The 13,506-nt window shown below is 40.2% G+C and overlaps 1 non-coding gene across 1 annotated transcript; it reads right to left on the bottom strand.

Moving 5' to 3' along the window:
- Positions 1-9,102: 9,102 nt before the first annotated feature.
- LOC146066007 (U11 spliceosomal RNA) lies at positions 9,103-9,237 on the bottom strand. Its single transcript, XR_014472810.1, has one exon. It is a non-coding gene; the product is annotated as a U11 spliceosomal RNA (small nuclear RNA).
- Between the last annotated feature and the right edge of the window lie 4,269 nt (positions 9,238-13,506).

The following is a 13,506-nucleotide window of genomic DNA, read 5'->3' as shown; positions in this document are numbered from 1 at the left end:
GGCATTTTCCCTTCAGGTTTGTCTTTATTAAGTGAAATACATGCTCAATTGGATTCAGGTCAGGTGATTGACTTGTCCATTGCATAACATAGTTATTTATTTATTTATTTATTTATTTGCCTTAAACTTTTGGGTATGCTTTGGTCATTGTCCACCTGAACTGAGAAGCGCTGTCCAATGAGTTCTGAAGCATTTGACTAAAAATGAGCAGAAAATATTGCCCAAAACATTCAGAATTCATCCTGCTGTTTTTGTCAGCAGTCACATTATAAATAAATACCAGGGAACCAGTTCCATGTGCAGCCATACATGCCCACGCCATGACAATACCACAAACATGCTTCACTGATGAGGTAGTATGTTTCGGATCATGAGCAGTTCCTTTCCTTCTCCATACTCTTCTCTTCCCATCTCTCAGGTTCAAGTTGGTCTTTGTCTCATCTGTTGTTCCAGAACTGTAAAGGCTGTTTTATATGTTGCTTGGCAAACTCTTATCTGGTCTTCCTGTTTTTGAGGCTCACCAATGGTTTACATTTGGATAACCTTCTATATTCACTCTTGTGAAGTCTTCTCTTGATTGTTGACTTTGACACATACATCCCTACCTCCTGGAGAGTGTTCTTGATCCAGCCAACTGTTGTAAAGGGATTTTCGCAACTAGGGAAGTAATTCTTCTGTCATCCACCACAGTTGTTTTCCGTGGTCTTCTAAATCTTTTGATGTTGTTGAGCTCTCTGGTACGTTCTTTCTTTTTAAGAATGTTCTAAACAGTTGATTTGGATCTCATATTGAGAGTTGACAGCAACAGATTCCAAATGCAAATGTCACACCTGAAATCAACTTCAGACCTTTTACCTGCTTAATTGATGATGAAGTAATGAGGGAATAGCCCACACATGTCCATGAAATAGTTTTTGAGCCAATTGTCCCATTACTTTTGGTCCCTTAAAAAGTGTGAGGCACATATAGAAACCGTTCACCTGATTTGGATTTAAATACCCTCAAATTAAAGCTGAAAGTCTGCAGTTAAACACATCTTGTTTGGTTCTTTTCAGATCCATTGTGGTGGTGTATAGAGCCCAAAATATGAGAATTGTGTCGATGTCCCAATATTTATGGACCCAACTGTATATAGCACTGTGCATGTATCTCAATTGTTAGCTCACAAAGTTACACTGCTGATTCAGAGTCACAGAATCTGAATTGAATTGGGCATTCCTGGGCTTTGAGAGGAACCTGGCTAATCAGATGCATGGAGATGCTATGTTTATAGTGAGTGTTGTGGGAAAGTCATTAAAAGAGGCTGTGCGCAACAAAGGCCATAGACACATCCAACTTATAGTGACCATACACTACTGCGATGTCTCACAGCAGTGTACAGCCAGCCGATCCCCCGCAAGCTACCCAGGACCTTCCCTTGTGGCAGGGACGCATGCAATCCATCACAATTTGTTGTAATGGATCACATGCGACCCTGCTCCCCACCCGACTCACTGTCTAGAGGGAGGTCTGCGGTCGGGTTGTCGGATGGCCAGCAGGTCTGACCACCGACTCATGTCTGATGCGCAGGGAACCACGCATTGGACCTGAAGGGACATCATATGGAATTGAACAAAAATGGGACCAAATAAGACCAAGTCAGCCCAGTGTATGGGGGCTTTTAGAATCAGCCCCAATAAACACTAAAGGGCTTCATTTTTTGAACATGGGGACTTCACTCTAAAATTTTCTAAAATGGATACTGCTTAATTACTTTCCTCTGTGGACTGCATATTTTTTATTGAGTGCAGGGATTTTGCTCACAAGTCAATATTTTTTTTGCTTTAAGGAAATATTCAGTAGTTTTAGTGAGGGTCTCTATGTTGTATGGTGTGGGAGATAGAGGAACTTAAATTCACTTACCCACCAAATAATTTTTTTTTTTAAAGTGATGTGGGTGCTGACATTATATCCAATTTTGATCCTCGATTTCTGCAGGGTGACCCCACAAACCATATTAGACAGGTGAGGAGGATGTAAAATGTTTTTTTTTAAACCGTCATTGTGAATGAAGTGCCAACACCTACAGTAACTTGCTATTAATTGTCCTCATGAGGCTTACAATAAACAATGGTAATGTAATGCACCCAGATATATGTACAGTAAGGAGATTATTTTAATTCCAATTTTCCCCAGTCTAATCATCTTAGAACATATGTTTTTAATTGTAGAATGTAATAAATAAATATATGTGTATATATATATATATATATATATATATATATATATATATATACTTTATATATTTATGTTGTTAAGTATGTTCAAAAAAGTGATTTTGTAGTGAAAGGTTAACATTTGTTACAGTATGTATCATGCTGTGAGTACCTTAGATTGCTGAAAACCTTTTTCCCATCATTTTGTAATTTTTTGGAACAGAATGACTTCAGTTTTTCTGTCACCAAAGCATCCAACATAAGGAGGCACAGATGTGTTTTTTAAAGTATCCTTGAAAAGTGTAAATGGAAGCAATTTAAAAGTGACCTGAATTAATTTCTCAATATGCAAATCTCTTGAGAGAATCTTAAGGTCATACCAATTTTTCCATTCATGAGATTTTACCTTTGAGAACTCTACTCAAACCTTTAAGATTTTTTATTTTGTGCATAATAAGGACCAGTATGTGTAAAATATTCTTTAATTATAGCTTTTTAATTATGTTTCCTACACAGAGGTAAAATCTAACTTGGTATCAAAATAACTAACAATACAAAAAAGTTTCTAAAATACCAATAATATCACCACACAACAACTGTTGAAAGATTCAGACACACAAGGGACTGTTTATGGATTCTATGCATGACACTATCTAGCTCCAAATATTGTTTTGTACAAGGTTTCAGTTGGAGATATTGGTTCTCAGAAAATTGTTCAACCGTTCTATCTCAACTTTTTAAAGAACTGCTATGGTGTACTTTCTGCACATTTAGTATTTGCCTTGTTATGCTCATAGTTTGCTCCTTTATAATTAAGAATTAATGACTTTTGTATATGTTTCGGAAGTCGGTGTTGAAAAAAATTTTGATCAAAAGCGTCATTCGATGTGTCGTTTATGAAAATTATACTTTAACACTGATGAAACATTATTTATTAACAGTTTCTTATATAGCCCATACATATTCTGCAGTGCTTCACAGAGTATAGTTGAACATTCACATCAGTCCCTGCCCCAGTGGAGCTTACAATCCATATTCCATACCACAAGTACATGCACACAAAGACATTCTAGGGTTAATTTTGTTGGAAGCCAATTGACCAACCAGTATATTTTTGGATTGTGGGAGGAACCGGAGTACCCGGAGTAAACCCACGCAAACACGGGGAGAATATACAAACTTTGCACAGTTAGAGCCATGGTGGGTATTGAACCCATGGCCTCAGCGCTATGAGGCAGTAATGCTAACCATTACACCATCCATGCTGCCATTATTAATGTATTCCTTTAAAGTACTGTATATGTTTTAATTATTATTGTTTTAGATCAATAAAAAAAAAATGGGATTAATCTTTAGCAACTAACATTCTCCTAAACACAAACTGTATGCAATCTTCATCTTTATCTATTGCCATACTTATCTCTTTGTTATTGTTGAATATTTACACTCTCCATAAGCATATTATTAATGAGAACGTAAAGTAACTTGATGGTAAAGCAACACTAATTCATGTACCCTCATACAGTGAGGTCACAAGGTGGATACAGGGGTGTCGCTTGCACCCAGGTGTCATCTTTCGAAGGGATGACACCAAAGTGGTGGATTTTGTGCAGTGACAAGAGCCGGGTGCGGCAGTATGACATTCTCCTGCAGCACCTGGCTCCTTTCACAGATGAAGAGTCAACACTACAGACAGCCCAGTCTCTGAGGTCAGCTAGCATCTTCGGAGATGCTAAACATGCCCCCAAAGTGATGGAACAGAGTTCTAAATAAGGCTATGAGGTTGTATCTCCATCCTTGGTGGAGTAATGCAGGGTGTGTACCTGCTGTCACCACACCTAGGGGTTTATTCTAGTTCATTCTTTCTGACAAAATCCTTCTTAGATGGACAAAACCATGTGCACTGCAGGGGGTGCAGAGAGAATTAGATTTGGGTGAGTTATTTTGTTTCTGTGCAGGGAAAATACTGACTGCATGATTTTACACTTCAATATAGATCTCTCTTTGAAGAAAAACCCCACCCAAATCTAATTCTCTCTGCACAAGTTACATCTGCCCCACCCGCAGTGCACATGGTTTTGTCCATCTAAGAAGGATTTTGTCAGAAAGAATGGACTAGAATAACCCCCTTAGTGATGCCTATCCCTCATGTGAAATACAAATTATTTTCACCCTGCTCTTTTCTAAACTTACAGTAAAAGAGCTACTAATAAAAGTCTCATATAAAAGTTTAAGCAATTTATCAGATGTAGAATTATCTACGGGTCATATTTGGTCCATCAGGGGAATATTCTGTAATGCACATAGGGGGCATACACTAGGATATTCAGTATGCAGTCACCCAATAATTGCATGTTCCCAGAATAAGTGAAACGTTTTCAGTCATGCATTATTGTAACCCCTAAACCTTACTCTAATGTTATTGTTGATATTTTCATTGTCAATAAGCCATACTGTATGTCAAGCTGGCAAGCAGAAATGTGGGTAAAGCATCCTGCTTGGGCACCCAAACTGCACTTTGTGCAGCCTGGCCAAATCTGGAGCTCTTGGGCATGTCATCAGCAATGGGTGCATGATCAAAACAACAATTGAATTACTCCAACGTAAGTCAATCTACCCCCAAGACTGCTTACTGTACCATGTGTGAAGAATTGTTTGTTAACTTGTAATAACCTTGGTTCAACAAGATGGATGTAGCTCAGACTCTGATGCACTGTAAGATTGCACAGGTATAGCTGGTGAAAAGGTGAAGAAAAAAATAATGAAACAATCGCAAAATCAGGCGCAACCTGTGGCTGTTTGCTGAATAGCTGCTGCTATAATAGGGAGGACAAAAAAACAGGAAAATAGAGATAAAAGCAGCACTGCATAAAATACATAATTAACAAAAGATTGTGTAAAAAATATTGTAATAGGAATATATTGACTTATATAAGTTATATATAGGTAAAGAACATAAATGGGTAGACAACCTGATAAATTGAACTTGCACTGAATAAAAGAAAGTGCAGTCCCAATTCATCCAAAGTGATGAATCCTCACTAGCTATACGACATCCACATCCAGGTGGTATGGCTCACGTCCGGGTTAACGACAATTGAAATTTCCAAAATATTGAGCAGGTATGGGGAGTACAGAAGGGAGTTCCCAAGGCACACCATAATTGTCTGTAAAGAGTCCAGGTTGTGGTTCCTAAGGCATGCCTAAAGCTGCAAGCAGCTTTGTCACTGGACATATGAAATAGAACTCACATCTTAATAAGTTTCCACCTGTGACTGTTCATACCTTGCAATCCTATAGGCACTTGGGTGCAAATGTATTAATTTATTAATTTATATCTTTATTTAAACTCTTCCGCAGCGCTTTACAGAGAATATTTGGAACATTCACATCTGTCCCTGCCCCAGTGGAGCTTACAGTCTATTCCCCCTACCACATACACAAGAAGACACATTCATTCTAGGGTTAATTTTGATGGGAGCCAATCAGCATATTTTTGAATTGAGGGAGGAAAATGGAGTACCCGGAGGAAACCCACACAAGTATTGGGATAATAAACAAACTCAACAGGTCCATGGTGGGAATCGAACCCATGACCTCAGTTGTGAAGCAGTAATGCTAACCATTACACTATCCGTGTTGCCCAAATGCCAAGCACTCGCCCGCCGTCATGCCCCTTTATTTGATGCATACATGCTGCAGCATGCAACAAAGATGTAAAAGGACACACTAACAGTAAAACATCACATATCAAAAATACAGTATAAAATATACATACAGTTGTTCTTCTGGTACTGTATTGTGCAAGCTTCATTAAACAGTCCAAATACAATGGGTGAAATTTAATAGGATGAGAGAATCAGATAGTGAGAGATTTGGTAAGAAATCTCCAGGTTTTTTTAAAGCAGCAATCATTTACACTGCAAAATCAAACTGGTTTTGCAGTGTAAATGATTGCCACTTTAAAAAAACCTGGAGATTTCTTATCAAATCTCTCACTTTCTGAATCTCTCATCCTATTAAATTTCCCCCAATATGTCTTATGTTAAATGAACAGCATTCTCTTCAAATTGTACACATTCTATGGATATACTATTTGAAAAAATATATCAATATAAATGCTCATGTACTTTAAAGGAGTAAAACCAGCATATAAGCTACAGTACTCAGGTTACCATATTTGATTGCATCATATGATCATTCTCCTCCATGGACAATCCATGTTCAAACTCTGTGTTGGCAAAAAGACACTCAATGCTAGCAGAGTTGCATGGGACCTGGGGTTCTCACACCGGGTAAATATCTTACTGCTTGGAGTATTGAGGCTAGATGAGGACTCATCTGTAAGCCAATATTTTCTCTATGAGAGTTTATTTTGTTGGGTAGAGAAGTTTTCAAATAGATACTCACATATTCTGTTTAAGTTGAGTTGGCGGAATCTTGAAATGCCAGGACTTGAAAGGCATTTGAACATTGTGTGGGTCTATTTCTGAGTCACAGGCAAAAGCGTGCACAGCAGCATATATTTGTGGCCACCCATCTTTGAGTTTATGCAAATTTACTAAACAAAACTTCCCTTCTTGACATGTATGGACAAGGACTGAGGGATTCGGCATGAAAAGCCGGCGGTCGGGATCCCGGCGTTCAAAATCCCGACGCCGGAATCCCGAACGCCGAAATCCCGACAAGGGGGGGACGTGGATCGCCCCCCCTTGCGGGCCCGGTGCCTCGCTATGCTCAGCACACTAATTTATTCTCCCTCCGAGGGTGTCGTGGACACCCACGGAAAGAGAAAGTGTCGGGATTTCGGCGTTCGGGATTCCGGCGTCGGGATTTTGAACGCCGGGATCCCGACCGCCGGGATTTAAACTGCATCCCGGACTGAGATGCCCCTTTATATCCTTGCTGCAATGTGTACTCATCGCACTAAGGACAGCATAGAATAGCGGGGTGAAAAGCAGTGTCAAAGATTTTACTTCTATTTTTGTAAAATAAATAAATAAAACTCTGGTATATATTTTAAATATGCTGTACATAAAAATATATTTTCAAAAGCTTCCAGTACATGTTATATATTTTAATGGCTTAAACACCTGCAATGCCTGAAAACAATTAATTTCAACCTTGTAAATAATAATGACTTCTGTAGACTACTGTATTTCATTTTTTGATAAAAACATTACTCCAATTCAAAACATTATTTCCAAATTCAAGTTAGCATGATTAAGATGAGGAGTTTTATTGAAGGTAAGAAAGGAATTTACAATATTTCAGTAAATTATATCTATGATGTATCTCCAAAGTGAACTTAAAACAGCATTTAGAGCAGGAGTTTTATGACACAAAGGAATGGATTTGGTCCCAGACCATCTCTATAAAATATTTGATTCTCAGTGTCAGACTGGGATGGTAAGGCCCGGCATGTGATGTCATCATGCGGTGGTGGCACGATGTCAGTCTGCCCACCCAGCTGCCCACACGGGCCCGCTCCCAGTCTGCAGCTGCCACCGCTCACATCAGCTTAGCTGCTGCTACATTGGTGCAGCTACTGCTGCTGCCTTATTGGCACTCGCCTAACCCGGTCTGCCTCTGGCTGCGGCATTAAGTCTGGCTGGTTATCAGGGAGGCTGTGAAACTGGGAGGAGATGCTTGGAGTCTCCTGCGTGCTATATCCCCGCATTGGTCCCCGCTTTGGTGGGGGTCATAAAACACTGGGGCCTAGCAGTTAATACCCCGGTTCCAACTCTGTCTATTCTGCTCCAAAGTATTGCTGGAGAGGGATTTGTCAGAAGGGTCCCATGTAATTTGGTCTCTCCCCTGAGATAGCTTACACCTAAAAATTTTATAATCAACTATTATTCTTTATTTTCAATATCCAAATCCCTAGATCTCTCTCTTTCATTCCTCCTTCTGCCTAGACCTAACCCTAATGTCCGAAAACAAATTGGAAAACTTTTTTGGCATATGTCAAGTCCTGCTAAGGCATAAATATAATAGCCTGTAGAATACAAGTATTGCCAATCATTAAATGATTACACCTTTAACACATTGGCACACTCCCTGTGACACCCATAAATATTGAATTGTCCTCTGTTGAAGAACTGAAGCTCCACCTCTGCTTCACTGTTTATGCCCCATTTTGTTCCACTCTATACATAATGTATGCAGATTATGATACAGAAATCTTCTTTCGTTGAGGAAAGAGAACATTTTAACATTTTGATTTACATCGCTGAATCATCATAACACCCCTGCGGCATTATCCCTGGGATTATGATTGGTAGCATTATTTTATTCTAAAAGTTGAATATAGTGTAATAGCGTTCTGTGCTGTGTTTAATAAGTCTTGCATGCATTTGTACAACTTGGTTCTGGACGAGGGTCAGTACGTGGTTTATTTGCTGATTAATCATCATATAATCCAGACTGTATGCTGAAGAGTTTTTTCTTAACCACCATTATTTTTTTAAACTTTGAAATGTATGCACACACATTCCACTGATTTTTAGTTCTGTTTTCTGTATCCCTATTCTATTTTTCTATTATTTAAATAAATATGTAAAAAAAAAAAATCTTTGTTTTTCCTATGTTTTACTGTTTTTCTGTTTTTTTTTGTTTTTTTTTTACTGAAGGCTGGGAACAATCTTCAGGGTAGAATGGCAATAAATTAAAAAAAGTTCATATAGGAAAAAAACGCCCTTTGAATTATGTTTTTTTTATATTATAGAGCTCTTGTGCTTTGAGCAAGTTTTTAGAAGGATAAAATCAATTACTTTGGTTGAATAATCTTTTCATGGAAATTATGGATAACTGATGGTGTTTCAGGGAAACTGGTTCAAACATTTAAAACAATGTAAAATAATGGGTGAAATTTAATAGGATGCGAGATTCAGAAAGTGAGAGATTTTAGGACGCCCAGAGAATCACTCACAAGCAGTCCTGGTAACAAAAATTATTCTTCCGAAATCTCTTGATATTGATTCCGCACCACAGTCCCCTGCAAGGATCCCACGATGTGCCATGTACGGCACAAGCCTGGTTTTGCAGTGTCAATGATTGCCGCTTTAAAAAAAACCTGGAGATTTCTTACCAAATTTCTCACTTTCTGAATCTCTCATCCTATAAAATTTCACTCCATGTATTTGAAATGTTTGAACCACTGCTGTATAAATTGCAGTAAAAATAATCTGTACATCTTTGGTAGATAGAGGATGTCATGGGATTGTCATATATGAATGATAACAGTTATTAAATAATTTATCTGCATGTAGGATATGTATGCTATGAATTTGACATACACAGAAGCAGTGCTTTTTAGTTAATAAAGCATATTACTGTAGAAAAGATCATGGTCTTCTATTACTTTAGTAGACAACTGCATACATCGCAACTGTCCTGATAGTCCTACGTACTACCCAGGGCAGCAGTTTTCCACAGTGGGGGGTGAAGTTGTGAGCATCTTTTCCCCATTGCTCTGTTGACTGCAGATGACAGGGGGGCTGTCATCTGCAGTCAACAGAGCAATGGGGAATAGATGCTGTACGCATGCGCACAGGTGTCCCGCCACAAGGACTTACAAAGTTGGGAGATATAAAACTGATCCAGATATCTGTACATCTAACTTTAGAGTGTAAATAAACTACTACATGTTACTACAAGTACTGCCCTTGTCTATTTTGTCTAAGTGTCTGTAATCTTATTGGTATCCTTACAATATGTAAGGATACCATAACTATGGTATGGGATTGGTAAAGGACATTTCATTGTCTCTGGAAATGTCTGTCATTATCATAAATTAATATTTGTTAAGAATCTTGCAACTGATTATATACTATAGATTAAAAAAAGAAAAATAACGAAAATAAGGATGATGTATGGCCTTCATTGTATATACTTTAGCTGTGTGTTTAATAATACAATTTTCCTGCAGCATATGTAAACATGGAACAGTAAAGCAGACTAGAATTTGAAAAAGGATAACGTTACATTTTTTACCTCAGTTCTCTTACTAAAACGGCTGACTTCAAGGTTTAGTATCTCTTCTGTTACTTCTTTCCTTCTTCTGTAGGATGTTTTCCCTCAGCATACCTCCCATCTTTTCAGCATGCGGAGGAGGGACAAAGGCCCACAATTAGGGGGCTGGCAGTGGGAGGGACGTGAATTACGTCATCCCATAAGGCCACGCCCCTGTTTTGATGCTATGGGGGCATGGCCCAGAGGCTCTGTGAGCCTCTAGCCATGACCCCAAACTCCAGTTTTTTAACAGATTGTATAAACATAAAACAGTACAGACTAAACATAATAAAAATATTTAGATTTGTATGATATACAGAGACCATGGAGACAATACAAAGGGTGTGGAAGCTAGAGTGCAAGGATTATTCATCCTACCCATGCATGATCCAGGTGAGGCAGTAATTTTAGGCCTACTACAGTGGATTACACTGGGCAGGTTAGGCAATACTTGGAACTGATGACACATGATGGGAGAGATAGAAATACTAGATGTTGTCCTTGCAAGTTCTTTAAATCATGCATTATTATTCATATTACAGAGAGCAACAGATGAGGCAGCCATGTTGGACACACTACATTGGTTACAGTTTCCAAATAAGAGCTACATGCAGATACGACATACGACATACAAGGATGAAATAAACAGTGAACAGTATGCCCGCTGCATAGATAATTCATTGGGCGGTATTCAATGAGGCTGATTCGCCAGGTTTTTATGGCGATTTTGTGCTGTAAGGCGAATTTTTGACTAAAACGGTGAATCACCCTATTCAATGACCAGATGGCGAATACATTTCAAGGTTTTTTTTCGCCATGATTCACCGAGTAGCAATCGCTATCTTTTTATGGTGAAGTGAAATGTGAACTTTTAAAATAAAGTGTTTTGTTTTTTACATTTGGTGTAAAAAAATCAGGAATTTTGCTCTGAGGAGGGGCATGCTATTTTTATTCATGTGCTGTAAGCACATGAATATATATTTAATAAAAAAAAATATATTTTTATTTTTTATTTTTTTTACACAGACCAGCCAGCAGGGGGCCGGAGCCGAGCCGCTCATTAGATATTCATATATTCACTTCACCTGATCATTACATATGCATGATCGGGTGTAGTGAATATACCCGGTCCCCTGCTGGCACCCCCGGGGGGCAGCCTGTGCTGCCTGGCACCCGGGGAGCCCACCTCCCCAACCACAAACGTTCTGGGGCAGGCAGGGAGACTTCCATCTCCCTGCCTGTCGCTGTCCTCAGGCTCCCTGCGGCATCGCCGCAGGAGTTAAAATTCGCCGGTCAGGGGCAGCGAACCCCTGACTCGTTGAATACTGGAGCCGGCAAGGTAGTAGTGGCGAATGTGCAGCGAATCCTAAACAGGATTCGCTGCACATCGCCAAAATCCTCATTGAATACCGCCCGGTGTGTTGCCTTTGTAAGTACCAGGCAAGCCATCTATCTAGGGTATAGTGGAGCAGGATGAGTAATTTACAGGAGTGGAGTATACAATAGACATTTAAAGAGAAAATAAAAATGTAATTTGAGGGGAAGTCCATGATGTGGCAGTAATGAGAGACAGTGGTGGCATGGGCATTCAATACAACACAATGTAAATAGAAACAAATATAGTTCTTTATTAAACATCAGTTGAAGCAAACAGCATACGTACATTAGAATGCTGCATTGTTTATAAAATCACTGCAACATACGGGAGTTCAATAATAAATTTCCTCACAGTGCTGAGATCATGGCCCTAACTGTGGAGAGTTTGTATAGTCTCCCTGTGCTTGCGTGGGTTTACTCCAGGTACTCCAATTTCCTACCTTAATCCAAAAATATACTGGTAGGTTAATTGGCTTCCAACATAAATTATCCCTAGAATGTCTGTGTGCGCGTGTACATGTGGTAGGGAATATAGATTGTAAGCTCCACTGGTGCAGGGACTGATATGAATGTTCTAATATTCTCTGTAAAGCGCTGCGGAATATGTGTGTTCTCTATAAATAACTGTAAATAATAAATAATAATACGAAGGTTTGTAGAATATACAGTACTGTAGAGTACAAATTAAAACCACTTGAGCATATATGAAGATGAGAAGATAATAATAGGTAGGGGACAAGTGGTTATTATGGGGATAGACATGTTACAATTAAAACATGTCAGCCAAAGTTCAATCCAGTTCAAACTCCGGTTTCATCTACATGCTTTAGATTACATACTGTACTTAAGACAGAGACTAAAGGCCCCCATACACTAGCCGATTTTGGTCAGATTTCAGCCAGATCAGTCGGATCTGGCCGAAATCGGACCAAAATCGGCTAGTTTTGATGTCCCCTCAGATCCGATGCGCGGTCCCATGCGCATCGGATCTGCGTCGGGTGGTCGGACCTGCTGCACGTCCGACCACCCGACTTGGGAACTAGTGGGGCGGCGCGGCGGTAGAGGGAGCAGGGGGGGCTGGGGGCGCTGCGGGGGACACAGGCGGCATAGAGCCGGGCAGGGGGAGCCGGCGGGAGCTGTCAGTACGGAATAAAAAAAGCCCATACAATGAATGGGCGGCCTGTGATTGGCTGAGCGCTCTCTCAGCCAGTCAGCAATTGGCTGAGAGAGCGCTCAGCCAATCACAGGCTGCCCATTCATACATAGCAGCAGCGGGGACGGGCAGCGCAGTGACGGCTATTATATTTTTAAAATACTTGTCAAATGACCGGCCGCTCTCTGATTGGCTGAGAGCTCTTAGGCCAATCAGAGAGCGGCCGGTCATTTGACAAATATTTTAAAAATCTAATAGCCGCCACTACGCGTCCCGTCCCCGCTGCTGCTATGTGTAAGTACACTGCTAGGTCAGCAGCGCTCACCGCACCCGCCGCCCGCCCCCACCACCGCTGGCCGCCGCTGCCCGCCCCCACCACCGCCGCCGCTGCCTGCCCCCACTACTGCGATTTACCCCATGTAAAAAATGGCACATCAAGTGCCAAATTGTATGTGAGCCTCCCGGGGAGCTGCCGGGCGGCTCGCAGGTAAATTGGGTCCGACTTGTCCCTAGGACAAGTCGGCCTAATGTATGGGGGCCTTTAAAGATTGCAGGTGAAGCCTGTGTATACAGACCTTTTAGCTAATGAACTTTGTGGCAGATACTGGGTCAACTGGTACAAGGGAGGAGTGTTTGAACAATTCATTCAGCATGCTAATTAATGGGGAGGGATGTTGCAGGCTCACTTTTGCAAACAAACTTATAAACAGACTATGCTTGAGGTGTGGAAAATGCTGGCAGCCACTAATGTAAGTATAAAAGATGAAA

This window comes from Crinia signifera, chromosome 3, assembly GCF_055691185.1.
Source record: "Crinia signifera chromosome 3, ASM5569118v1, whole genome shotgun sequence".
In the NCBI taxonomy this organism is placed as follows: domain Eukaryota; kingdom Metazoa; phylum Chordata; class Amphibia; order Anura; family Myobatrachidae; genus Crinia; species Crinia signifera.
Note: the sequence above shows the minus strand (reverse complement) of the source record. Positions and strands in the feature narration are given on the sequence as shown.